Raw genomic sequence first — 13356 nt, 5'->3', positions numbered from 1 at the left:
GATGAGACTGAAGACTATTATTTTAAGTGAAGCTAACTCAAGAACGGAAAACCAAACATCATATGTTCTCACTGATATATGGGAGCTAAGCTACAAGGACGCAAAGGCATAAGAATGACACAATGGGCTCTGGGGACTTGAGGGGAAGTGTGGGAGGGGGTGAGGGATAAAACACTACAAACATGGTGCAGTGTACACTGCTCGGGGGATGGGTGCACCAGGATCTCACAAAAGAACTTACTAATGTTCTTACTCCACCACTAAAGAACTTACTCAGGTAACCAAATACCACCTGTACCCCAATAACTTATGGAAAAAAATAAATAAATGAGTTAATATTTTAAAAAGATTTGATAGTATTTAATCCAATGATTTCCAAAGTTAACTTCTACAGAGGTTATAGAAACCTCTAATGTAGAAACAGGTATGGTACCTATTTTGTATTTGGAGGTTGAAGTATTCTGCTGTTTAAAAAAAAACAAAAACTATATTAAAAAATGTAAACAATGAACCTTAAATCTTATTCAACTCTAAATGTTAACATTGAAGGGCAGTTACACAATCTATCCAAGTTCTCTTGCAAGCAAGAGACAGAGCCATAGTCAGCCATCCCCCCATCTTCTCACTGCCTATGCAGGGCTCTGCCTGTACACCAAAGAACCTCCAATAAAGAAATGTCCTTGGATGCCAAGCGCAGTGGCTCATGCCTGTAATCCCAGCACTTTGGGAGGCGGAGGTGGGCAGGTCACTTGAGGCCAGGAGTTCAAGACCAGCCTGGGCAACATGGCGAAACCCCATTTCTACTGAAAATATAAAAGTTAGCCAGGTGTGGTGGCAGGTGCCTGTAATCCCAGCTACTCAAGAGGCTGAGATATGATAATTGCTTGAAGAGGTTGCAGTGAGCCAAGATCGCGCTGCTGCACTCCAGCCTGGGCAACAGAGCAAGACCCTATCTCCAAAGAAAACAAAAAAAAAGAAAAGAAAAAAGAAAGAAAAACAAATGTCCTTGGAAAAGAAGAAAACATCAGTAGGACTCCCATTACAGTCAAAGATAAGACAAAGATGCCCTTTAATATCAGTACTGCCATTCAGCATTTTCTTCAAAGATAAAGAAAATGAAAAAAAAAAAGAAAAGAAAGGAGAATTCAAGGGTTTGAGTTTTGGGGGATGGACAGAAGCTTGGGGAAAGTGCCCACTGGCCCTACACCTGTAAAGGCAGAACATCCTTCCTCCATGGGCTGACCGCTCAGCTCAGCCTGCTGTCACTTTGAAGTTTAACAAAAGTGAATTCCAACTGTAGCCCTGTTACTTCTAGCTGTATGACCCTCTCTGAGCCTCAGTATCCTGAGTACATGGGAACAAAGCTACTTTGCAGGGTTGATGTAAGACTTAAATGAAGGTGGTGAGACTTAAATGGGATGGCAAAGCCTAGCCATTCTGAGCCCAAATTCTGGAGCCAAGTTAGTTGATTTCTGCCTCCATGCTGGGGCAATTGACTTTACCTCTCTGTGCCTCAGTTTCCTCGTCTGTAAAACAAGCATAATACCACCTACGTCAAAGGGTTTCTATGAAGGTTAGAATGAGCTAATATTCACTAAGTACTTAGAATGGTGGCTGACAGAAGAGTGCTATATGAGCATTCATTAAATTAAAAATTAACATGAAAATATTCCTTTAGAGGGGACTTGTGATTCAGAATTTGGTTAAAAAATAATAATAATAATTTTTTGCATCATAATTCATCAAAGTCAGTTTTAGCAAGAGAAAAGTTTGTTTTTCTGACAGACCTCCACTCTGAAGATTTGGAAACTCTAAAAATCTTCTTTGCCTAACGCGGTATGGACAGAAAGTTTCATGTGGAAAGTAAAACCCTGAGGGTTTCCATGACTGGCTGACAGTCAGAGGGTTTCCTTTCTCTGATGAGTTTTTCCAATGTTATGAGCCTAAGTGAGGGCTGTGCATCTATCAAGCCCCTGGCACTGAAGAGGTGTTGAGTAATTCTCTTCCTGTTTCCGCAAGCTTCCCTCTGAAGGGATTAGGATTATTTCAGGCCCAGGACCAGACATCCTCAGGCTATGGGCACATATCTCCCTGACTTGCATCTAATTCCTGTAAAACTAATCTGCAGGCCTCCAGCTCACAGCAGCTGATCTTGGAGTTCTCTCATTCCTGCAAAATAAGAAGTACCAAGCATGTGTCAGGCTCTCTGCTGCTAAGCGCCAGAAACACAGAGATGAACTCATGGGGAAATAAGATTAACAAACAGAACATTGCAAGTACTGTTAGGTAGGAGCACAAAGGAGGCAATTCAGCTTAATGGGGGTGGAGGGGCAAGTATAGGACAATCACACGGCACCTGCTATGTGTTAAGCACAACTCCACACATCTCTGCTTATGAACACATTCACCCCTTGTATCCACTCTGTGAGGTAGGTGCTTGTATTAGTCTGTTCTCACATTACTATAAAGAAATGCCTGAGACTGGATAATTTATTTTATTTTATTTTATTTGAGACAGAGTTTCACTCTTGTTGCCCAGGCTGGAGTGCAATGGCGCGATCTCGGCTCACTGCAACCTCTGCCTCCCGGGTTCAAGTGATTCTCCTGCCTCAGCCTCCCAAGTAGCTGGGATTACAGGCATGAGCCACTATGCCCGGCTAATTTTTTTTTTTTTTTTTTTTTTTTTTATTTTTAGTAGAGGTGGGTTTTCTCCATGTTAGTCAGGCTGGTCTCAAACTCCCGACCTCAGGTGATCCGCCAGCCTCAGCCTCCCAAAATGCTGGGATTACAGGCTGAGCTTCCGCGCCCGGCCTAATTAATTTTTTAAAAAAACAAGAGGTTTAATTGGCTCCCAGTTCCTCAGGCAGTGCGGGAAGCATGAGTCTGGCATCTGCTTGGCTTCTGGGGAGTCTTCAGGAAACTTTCAATCATAGCAGAAGGTGAAGGAGAGCAGGCAGAAGAGAGAGAGCGGGGAAGTGCTACACCCTTAGTTTTAAGCAACCAGATCTCACAAGCACTCACTCACTATCACGAATGCGGCACCGAGGGGGAAATCGGCCCCCATCACCTCCCACCAGGTCCCACCTCCAACACAGGGGAGTACAATCGAACATGAGATTTGGGCAGGGACACAGATCCAAACCATATCAGTGGTATATCCCCAATTTATAGTCGAAAAACATGAAGAACAGAGATTAAATAACTTGCCCAAAGCCACACTACGGGTGGGGGAGAGAATCGATGCGCGTCCAGGCAGTGGGGCCCCAGACCCCATGCTGTCGGTCATCACACTGCCTCTTAGTTGGGGCTGAGGTGTCAGTTGCCTGGTGGCCCATTGCATTTCACCTTTGTGTCCCCAGTTCCTTCAACAATAGAAAAGAGCAGGATCTGCCCAGACGGCCAGTGCTGTATTCCTGCCAAGAAAGAGGAGCTGGCTGGGTGAGGTGGCTCACATCTGTAATCCCAGCACTTTTGGGAGGCCAAGGCTGGTGGATCACTTGATGCCAGGAGTTTGAGACCAGCCTGGCGAACATGTGAAACTCTGTCTCTACTAAAAATGCAAAAATTAGCCAGGCGTGGTGGTGCACACCTGTTATCCCAACTACTAGGAAGGCTGAGGCATGAGAATCACTTGAACATGGGAGGTGGAGGTTGTAGTGAGCCAAGTTCACACCAATGCACTCCAGCCTGGGTGACAGAACAAGACTCTGTCTCAAAAAAAAAAAAAAAAAGGAAAGGAAAGAAAAAGAAAGAGGGGCTAATCTTGCCCTCGGAGGGCTCTGTTGCTCAAGATTATTGCTATATGCAGGGTGAAACTCCAAGGGACAGGCTTCAATGGTGCAGGTGTAAGTCACAGTCTAATTGGATCAGTTTCAGTCCAATTCAGTGTATCAAGGCCCAGTATGGTTATCTTATACCTGACATCACATTCCATATTCACACCAACTCTAGAGATGGGTGTGCATGTCTTCATTTCACAGGTAAGGGAAGGAGAGAATTTGAGAAGCTACATGCTCTGCTTAAATCAAACAACAAATAAGATAACTCTAAATCTCATGTCTTTTTCACTATGCACATTGGACCTGGAATCACTAGGAAAAAAAAAAAAATCCTGGCAGCCAGATAATTCAGGGCTTCTATTGCATAAAAGAACCAAAAACTGAGGGCAAGGAATAATAAATAGTAACAATGATACCAGGCATGGTGGCTCACACCTGTAATCCCAGCAACTCAGGAGGCTGAGGCAGGAGGATCACTTAAGGCCAGGAGTTCCACAGGAGCCTGGGTGAAATAGCGAGACCTGGTCTCTACAAATACATATATATATATATATATATATATATATATATATATATATCTCCAAATATATACACACACACACATATATCAGGCATAGTGACACATATCTTTAGCCCTGCTATTCTGGAGGCTGAGGCAGGAGGATCAAGAAATAACAATAACCAGTATAATAGTGGCAACTAATGTACACTAAGCTCTTAGCATGTTGCAAGCACTATGCTAAGCATATTATTTCATTTAATCCTCTTGACATCACTGTGGCATAGATTCTTTTTTTATCCCTATTTTACAAATGAGGAAAATAAAGCTCAGCTGATAAATAATTGGCCCAGTTTGTATATGGTGATGCAGCAGAAATTCAAACCCAGGCAAGCTTGACTCCAGAGCCCATACTCTCAATTCCTCCTGCCCTTCAAGCCAGAGATAAAGACATCCAAACAGCCCCAGCTTCCGCATGGCTGGATGCCCTTGAACAGCATACTTAACCTCTCTGAGATTTGACTTCAATCGTAAAGGTGGAACCCATAATACCTGCCTTCTGAAGTGGCAGCAAGGAGGAACTGAGTCAAGATCCCTAGGGTCAGGAGCTGGATGTTAGAGTTGCAAAACCTACCCAGGTGACTCAAATAAGCAGTCAATGTTGGGCTCCATCCCATCAGGCTCTGGGAGGTGGAAGGGCTTCTTAGGTTTTAAGGCGATGTGGATCACCTGGGATCTTGTTAAACCACAACTTCTGATTGAGCAAGGCTGGAGTGGGGCCTGAGATTCTACGTTTCTAATGAAGCCTGCTTCCTCCTCCAGCCCTCCCCGCCTCCAAGGCTGGTGGACCATACTCTGAATATCAAGTAGGTCATGGTGGTGAGATGAATTTTCTTTTATGTCCCAAAGGATGTGCCTCCCCCATGGAGAGTTTTAAACAGCAGAGTGTTATGCTCTGTTCTATTGCCTACAAGAATCAGTCTGGCTGCTCTGTAAAGAGTAAAGCTCCAGCCTGGCCCATATGGTGAAACCCTGTCCCTACTAAAAATACAAAAATTAGGCAGGCGTGGTGGCACGCACCTGTAGTCCCAGCTACTCAGGAGGCTGAGGCAGAAGAATCGCTTGAACTCAGGAGGCAGAGGTTGCAGTGAGCTGAGATCATGCCACTGCACTGCAGCCTGGGTGACAGAGCAAGACTCCGTCTCAAAAAAATAAAAATAAATAAAAGTAAAGCTTTGGGGAGCAGAGGGGTGGGGGGCTACGGTAAAGTGGGGAACCCACTATCTGTCCTGGCCTGGAGACTACATGAAAAGACTCCTAGGCTCTCTTCCTAACCGAAATGTACGCAGGGAACCAAGCGTAGTGGCTGGCATAGTGTCCGGCATAGGAGGCCAGAAACTGATAGGGGTGGTTGTCATTGTCAGGCGACAATGAGAGTGAGCAAAGGGTGGGTATGCCACAGGCCAGAGGCAAGGTCCTTCCTGCTGCTTCCCACCTCGTCCACCTCAACAGAAGGAAGCTTTCTTGGGGTGCTGGATAGAGAGCACCCTCTCCCCAGCTGTGACTGGGCACAGTGGAGAATGGAACAGGAAGACCCAGCTGGGCAGGTTGGAAAACAGAGCAGACATTTTCCTGAATTCTGCGAGGCTGCCTATACCTAGCCCTGAGCCTGGCACCATCTGGCTGGCCCTTCTGAAAGGCTCCATGCACCTCTGGCCTTCCACACCCTTCTTTTGGTTGCTCAGATGAGAGAGTTGGGAGGAAAAGGATTTCACCTCCAAAGGAGGGGCTGAGAGCATTTAACAAAAGACTCATCTCTCCAGGCTCTGTTACCCTCTTGGCCGGGTGAGTCATGCAGCTAGAAAATAACAAACATGGGTAAATAAGATAATAGGAATGACACAGGTGACTCAGCGGACACCAATACACATAGGCCAGGGCTCAGCAGCCCACAGCAGGCAAGAGGCTGCTTTTGGAAAAGGAGGATGGTGGTGAATAAGAAATCCACTCAAGATAGGGTTTCGTGTTTTTTTCTCATCCTAGTTTCAGACGGCATTTCACAAGGTGTTTTTTTTCCCCCGGGAGCTGCCTGAATCTGGCAGGCCCTGGCATTAGTCATAAGGGAGGGAGGCCTGGGGCTGGAGTCAGGGCCCAGGGAAAGATAGATGTGTGTGTGCAAACCTGCCCTGATGGTTGCAGAAAATGCAGCACCCTCCCTCATCACAGCCACCCATTCTGCCTCAGAGTGCTAACCTAGGCTGAGGGTTTTCTCCCTCAAACCCTTCATCAAAAGAAATTTGGACCCTAGAGTATTTATGTGTAAAGTAACAGGATGCCAGATATATATATAAAACTTGTCTCCCAGGGTGGAGTACAGAGGCGTAATCTCAGCTCACTGCAGCCTCCGCATCTCGGGTTCAAGCGATTCTCCTGCCTCAGCCTCCTGAGTAGCTGGGATTACATGTGCCCACCACCACACCTGTCTAACTTTTGTATATTTTTAGTAGAGATGGGTTTTCCCTATGTTGGTCAGGCTGGTCTCGAACTCCTAACCTCAAGTGATCTGCCTACCTCGGCCTCCCAAAGTGCTGGGATTACAGGCATGAGCCACTGTGCCTGCCCTAGGATATATTTTTTAAACTCTGCTCCCCATCCTAAAATTGGGAGGTAATAGATGAAATTACATTGCCAAAATGTTGATAATTGTTGAAGCTGGCTGACGGGTAAGGGTATGTGGGGTTCATTAAACCTCATATTCTCTCTTCTTTTATGTGTTCTTAAATTTTCCTAATAAAACTGCTTTATTCTTGTTACTTTTTCTTTTCTTTTCTTTTCTTTTTTTCAGACAGAGTCTCACTCTGTCACTCAGGCTGGAGTGTACTAAGGCAATCTTGGCTCATCACACCCTTGACCTCTCAAGCTGAAATGATCCTCCCGCCTCAGTCCCCTGAGTAGCTGGGACTACAGGCACATGCCCATGCCAGGCTAATTTTTGTTTTTTGTTTATTGTTTTTTGTTTTGTGGAGACGGGGTTTCACCATGTTGCCCAGGCTGGTCTCAAACTCCTGAGCTCAAGAAATCTGCCCACCTCGGCCTCCAAAATGTTGTCACTTTGGGACAACCTCTCACCTCCTAGAGCACCCAGACTTTGCTGGAAAGTTTGAACACGTTCCTTTCCCTCATGAGCCTCAGTGTCCCCAGAAGCCTGGCCATCACCTGGTAAAAAGGGGTGTCAGCTCCAATGCTGTCTAAGCATCCCCAGCACCCCAAACCTGTGTTTCTGTGGCAAGCTTGGGTGGTATGCAGAGTACAGTGGGACAAGTAGGGATTCTGGAGCCACAGTACCTAGATTTGAATGTGGGTCACCAGTTAGGTGACCTTGGACAATTTCTTTCTTTTTCTTTTTTTTTTTTTTGAGACACAGTCTCACTCTACTATCCAGGCTGGGGTTCAGTAGCACGATCTCAGCTGACTGCAACCTCAGCCTCCCGGGTTCAGGTGATTCTCCTGCCTTAGCCTCCAGAATAGCTGGGATTACAGGTGCCCGCCACCACACCTGGCTAATTTTTGTATATTTTTAGTAGAGATGGGGTTTCACCATGTTGGCCAGGATGGTCTCAAACTCCTGACCTCAAGTGATCCACCCACCTTGGCCTCCCAAAGTGCTGGAATTATGGGTGTGAGCCATCACATCCAGCTGACATTTCTTTAACATTTCTGAACCTCAATTTCCTGATCTGAAAAAATGGGGAAAATAATATCCACCTCACGGAGTTGTTACCAGGATTCAATAACTCTATATTTATAAAATATGTAAAACAGTGCTTGGCATATGGCGTTCCAGAAGTAGTGTTAACTAAAGAAAAGGGAAAGACTTCAGAAGAGTGGGACAGCCAGCTGACACTCTAGGTCCGGACTGGCAAACTTTTTCTCCAACATGCCAGATAGTAAACATTGTTGGCTTCCTGGGTCATGTGGCCTTTGTCACAACTACTCAACTCTGCCATAGTAACATAAAAGCCACAAATAGATGACACGTAAGCAAATGGGCATGGCTGTGTTTCCAATAAAACTTTATTTCTAAAAAGAAGCAGTGGGCTGGATTTGGCTTGTGAGCTGTTTTTGCTGATCCCTGCTCTATGATACAGCAGAAAGGAGCACTGGACCAGGAGCCAGGAGATCTGGGTTCCTGTTTGCTCAGGCGAGTCACTCCTGCATCATGCTTTTTATACCCCACATCTCCTTTGAGCCTCATAGCAACCCTGAGAACTATTAGTATTATTATTCCATTTCCTAATAAGAGCTAGCAATCATTCAGTGCTCACAAAGAACCAGACAATATACCAAATGGTACAAGTCAGTTGTCTTTTTAGCCTTCTGAAGGATCCTATGAGATAAGTACTATTGTTATCTATATTTTATAGATGATAATCTTAGACCCAGAGAGGTAAAGTAACTTGCCCATGGTCACGCAAGTGGTAACTCTGGCATTCAATAGCAGACGATCCAACTTGAGAACCAAGACTTGAATCTGAATTCTGGTTCAGGGATAAGGCTTGGCCTTGGGATAAGGCTTGGCCTTGTAAATACAGAGTTAAGTTCTGGAGGAGAAGTAGGCATTAGCCAGGTGTTGAAGAGTGTGGGTAAGAGAGAATAGGGAGGAGCATGCCAGGCACAAGTAATGCCTCAATTAGAGGCATTGAAGTGTCACTTTCAGGTTGAATGAGGGGAAGAGGAGTAAGAGACTAGGTAAGACTACAGCTGAGAAAAGTAGAGGCCATGCAGCAATGTGGAAAGGCACATGGCAAAGAACCTGGATTTTATTCCAATACCATGGAGAACTACTAAGGATCCCAGTTCATGACTGGGCTAGTGCTCACCAAATATATTCATCCACGACTCTGCACTTCCATGACTCTGCTGGAAACTGACCACCTGTTCCCTTGCAGTTATACTGGGACCAGGTGATCCAGTTCTGATGGATTGTGAGTGTTTGTTAGTGACATTCACCACATCCAGTCTGAGGCAACTTGAAGCTAATATGCCTCTTCCCCCCATTTCTCCCCCTGCCGCAGCAGCCCCAGAGGCTACATGTTCCACATAATGTCACTACAAAATTAAAGAGAACTCAATCTTCACTGCACTTTAGCACAATGAGAGGTAAACTATTATTGGGTGAAACTGCTGAAATGCTTGTGGCTTATTACTGCACCACAGCTTAGCCTAGCCCAACTAATACATAATTAGTAGCCCTTGGGACCTTAAAGAATAAAGTTATCTCTCTTTCCCATATCCACTCCAAGTTATGCAAACTTTTTGGTTTGTTTTTGGTTTTGTTTTCATATACCGCGTCAAATTCCCGCACCATGCCAACTGACATCTGCTTAACACCTTCCGGTTTGTGTAGACCCTTCTCCAAGTCACTGCCTAAAACTCACCAGGCCCAGATGGGCCTGACTTGCAGGAGAACAGCACTAACCCCCTTCCAGTTCCACTTTCAGGAATACACCACAGGGCCACATCAGGTATGCTTGGAGGTGGGAGGTCAGATCCTACTGTTGATGCAAACGGAGTTTCCTGTGAATCAAATTCTAAGTATATATCACAGGTGCCACTGCTAAGCCCATCTTCTCATACAGTTTTTTTTTACAATTGACTTTTAATGGAGACCAGGAGGTCTTGTTACATTTCCTCTTAGGCCACCATGCCAGCCTCAGGACAGCTATCACCCAGTTGAAGAGAACAGGACAAACTGGGAGGAATAGTAAGAAAGTGCTGCAAAGTGACCACAGTTTGGTGTTTCTTGCTCCTGACGGTCCCAGGCTTTTGGGGGATGGGAATGTGTGGAGAAGGGAAGGTTCTGTGTGAGCTATGCTTACGGTGACTGTTTCTTCCAAGCTGAAAATCGAGATACAGATCAGATCGAAATATTATGCCATTTTGAAGAGGGAGGGATTCATTTGGATGCTCACATTAGAGAATTTTAGGAATATAGAGGGATCCTTTGGGTCAAGAAGAAAGAATTCTTGGCCACTGGGGTTGCCAGGACAATCTGGAGGATATGATTATAGCAGATCTTGTTGTCTGGAGGCCTCAGAGAACGAGGGGCTCTAAACTGGTACCATGAAGGTTGAAAGAGAGAAGAAAGATCCAGTGGAGTGCTGTTCACAGGTAGAAAGCAAGGAAATTGGGCTTTAGGGCCAAGAAAGCCTGCATTCAAATCCTGGCTCTACCATCGATCTATCGTATGAACCTTAAGCATGTCCCTAAACTTGTCTAAGCTATAGTTTCCTCAGTTGAATCTTATTTAAATGGCAGCACCCACCTTGAGGAACTGCTTGAAAGCTGACGGGTGAAGGTCTATAGACGCCATGCTCTTAGAAAGCATTGGAGTTGGGAGTGCCATTGCTCACCCCTTCTTTCACTAGGTACTAGGTAATTCTCCCACTATGTACTTAACTGCCACTAGATAATGGATGAAAGGAACTGTCTGTAAAGAGAAAAATATTCACTTTAGTAAAAATGTTTTATAATAATCTTTAGAACTGGAAATTGCGTTGGGACAATGGTACATATTGTATATTAGAATCACTGGGGAGCTTTTTAAAAAAAAACTCCTAATGCCTTGGCCCACCTCCAGGGATTGTGTTTCATGCCATTTGGGTGAATATAGAGTGCAGCTGGGCTTAAGGACCTCAAGCTCCAGCACCTCCTACCTCCAGAGACAGCCCACCCACACAACAGCCCGCACAGGTCAAGGTGCTGGAGACTGAGCGGCCTCCCACCCCACAGGCATCCTGCCTTAAAGTTCCTGCCTGGAAGGCCGAGCATCTTGGCTGCCTGCCATGCGACATTCCATCCTTCCCTTGAGAAAAATAGGAGAACACGGAACCCAAGGCTGGGCTCCTGCTTTCCCAAGAGACAATTTATGGATGTTACAACAAAGAGTAGGAAATGGAAGATAAAGCGTTCTTCAGGGCCTTTATATCTTGCTGTAAATCATGAGATCTTTTCCACATTTGCTATTTTGTAATAAATCTATTAGAGGTTAGAGGAAACCGAGCTCCCAGGGCCCCAAATGAGAAGGAGAAATAGCAATTGAATGTCACTGTTGCCAATTAGCTCACGTGTAAAAGAAGGGGGCAGGTCACCTTGTCCCCAGGCAAGCAGTGACGAGCTTATGTTCCAGGAACTGAACCATGAAGGGACCTCTCTGTCTTCCTCCAATAAGGGTGGGAGTGGGCAGGAATAGAAGAAGAGGGGAAGGATCTTCACTGTTCAGAATTGCTTGACACTATCCCAGGAAAGAAATTTCTCCAGCAGAGATATGTGAAGGCAAGGTCACTAACACCCGATTGTATTTCAGTATTATCTTGAGTAGACGATAAAAAGAGTCATGTTGGAAAATTTATTTGCTGGTATTCTTGGATTTCTAAACCTTTCACACCCTACCTGATTACAATTTTTTGGTTTTAGTTAATTAAGAGGCTGGCAAAACATGAATCACTTCTGTTCTTTGGCCAAAAATTTTCCTACAACATCATCAGAGAGAGAGAGGGCATTAAATCATGAAAAGTGAAAGTGCAAGGAACCAGGTCAGATTCCAGGCAGGTCCAGAAGGAAAAAAGAGACATGAAGGCTTAAAATATTAACTCCACTTAATAGACCAAGGTGAACTAGAGATCATCAGTCCTTCCAGCCTCCCCAGTACACCAATATTTCTGCTCTTCCCATGAGGAAATATGATGAGTACAGCAGTAGAGTGAGAAAGAAGGCCTGTCCCTAGCACTTCCCATAGAGGACAAATAGGCACACGCAATTTCACACCTCTGTGAGCCAAAGAAAGAAAACAAGGTGCATTTGTGGAATATTCCAGAAATCACACCAGCCCCATAAACCCAAAGGTGAACCTTATCTCCTTATCATTCTTCCTCTGCTCCCTCAATATTTATTTATGCAGCCAGCATTGATATGTTTCAGGCACACAGAACCAGAAATTGGCAGAAATAGGAACTGACTTCCACTGGGACTTAAAAAATTGCTCAGACATCATGGTGACGTCCTATCAACAGAAAACCAGAGCCAGCTGCTGAGAAACAAGGCTGTTCTCTCTTTCAAATCACCGTCTTCAGGTTTCAGGTAACCAGGGTCTCCATCCCAGCCCTGTACATGCCCCACTCAACTTCCAGCTTGTGCTGTGATGTAAGCGAGTCATTGACTTTCTGTGCCTCAGTTTCCTTGGCAATTCAGATGAGAGCGGTTGCTATGCCTGCCTGCTGGGGCTGCTGTGTGTGTCAAAGCAGTACAGTGACCTATGAGGCCACACGTGCAGATTGGGTCTCTAGAGAATGGCAGGGGAGGTGAGGAAGTGGGTATCCATCCTGCATCCCACCCAAATGGCAGTGAGAAGGAGGAGGAGGAAGAATAGAAGGCTGCTGCTGCTGCTACTAGTAATGACAAGGACAACCACACCATGACAAAGACCCTTGTAATCTCACGGTACAGATTCTATACATGGGCTGATCAACAACCAAGTAGAAAATGGAAAGACTGATTGGCAGATCACTATTTTCTCTTCTCCCTGGGAGGGCACCATGATTTAAGGCATAATCCTAGACAGGGAGACTCACATTATTTAATTTGTTTCTTGAAAATCACCTCAACATTCTCTTTTTGTTCACATTAAGGAAATGTCACATAGAAGACGTCAAAGAAATGATCAGATTAGAATGGGTGGCAACAACTGTTGTGATAACCAAGACTCTACACAATAGCGCTTATATTCCACCTCTCTCCCTGGGCACTCAGCAAGCAAGTGCAGACGGGATCTTGCTCATGCACCCAGCACTCCCTCTGGGCCCATGGGAAAAGTGAGGCTTCCCTCCCTCAGGGATGCTCTCCCAAGGTGTTGCGGCAATCTTCCTGAGCCAGAAACCAGAAGGAAGAGGAGAGCAGCTAATGTTTATTGAGTGTTAACAAGGTACTTTACTTAATCCTCCAATTAACCTATGCAATAAAAAACATTGCCCCCATTTTATAGATGAGGCAACTCAAGGTCTCAGAGATAAAGTGACTTGT

The sequence above is a fragment of the Pan troglodytes genome, chromosome 7 (assembly GCF_028858775.2).
Source record: "Pan troglodytes isolate AG18354 chromosome 7, NHGRI_mPanTro3-v2.0_pri, whole genome shotgun sequence".
Taxonomy (NCBI): Eukaryota; Metazoa; Chordata; class Mammalia; order Primates; family Hominidae; genus Pan; species Pan troglodytes.
Note: the sequence above shows the minus strand (reverse complement) of the source record.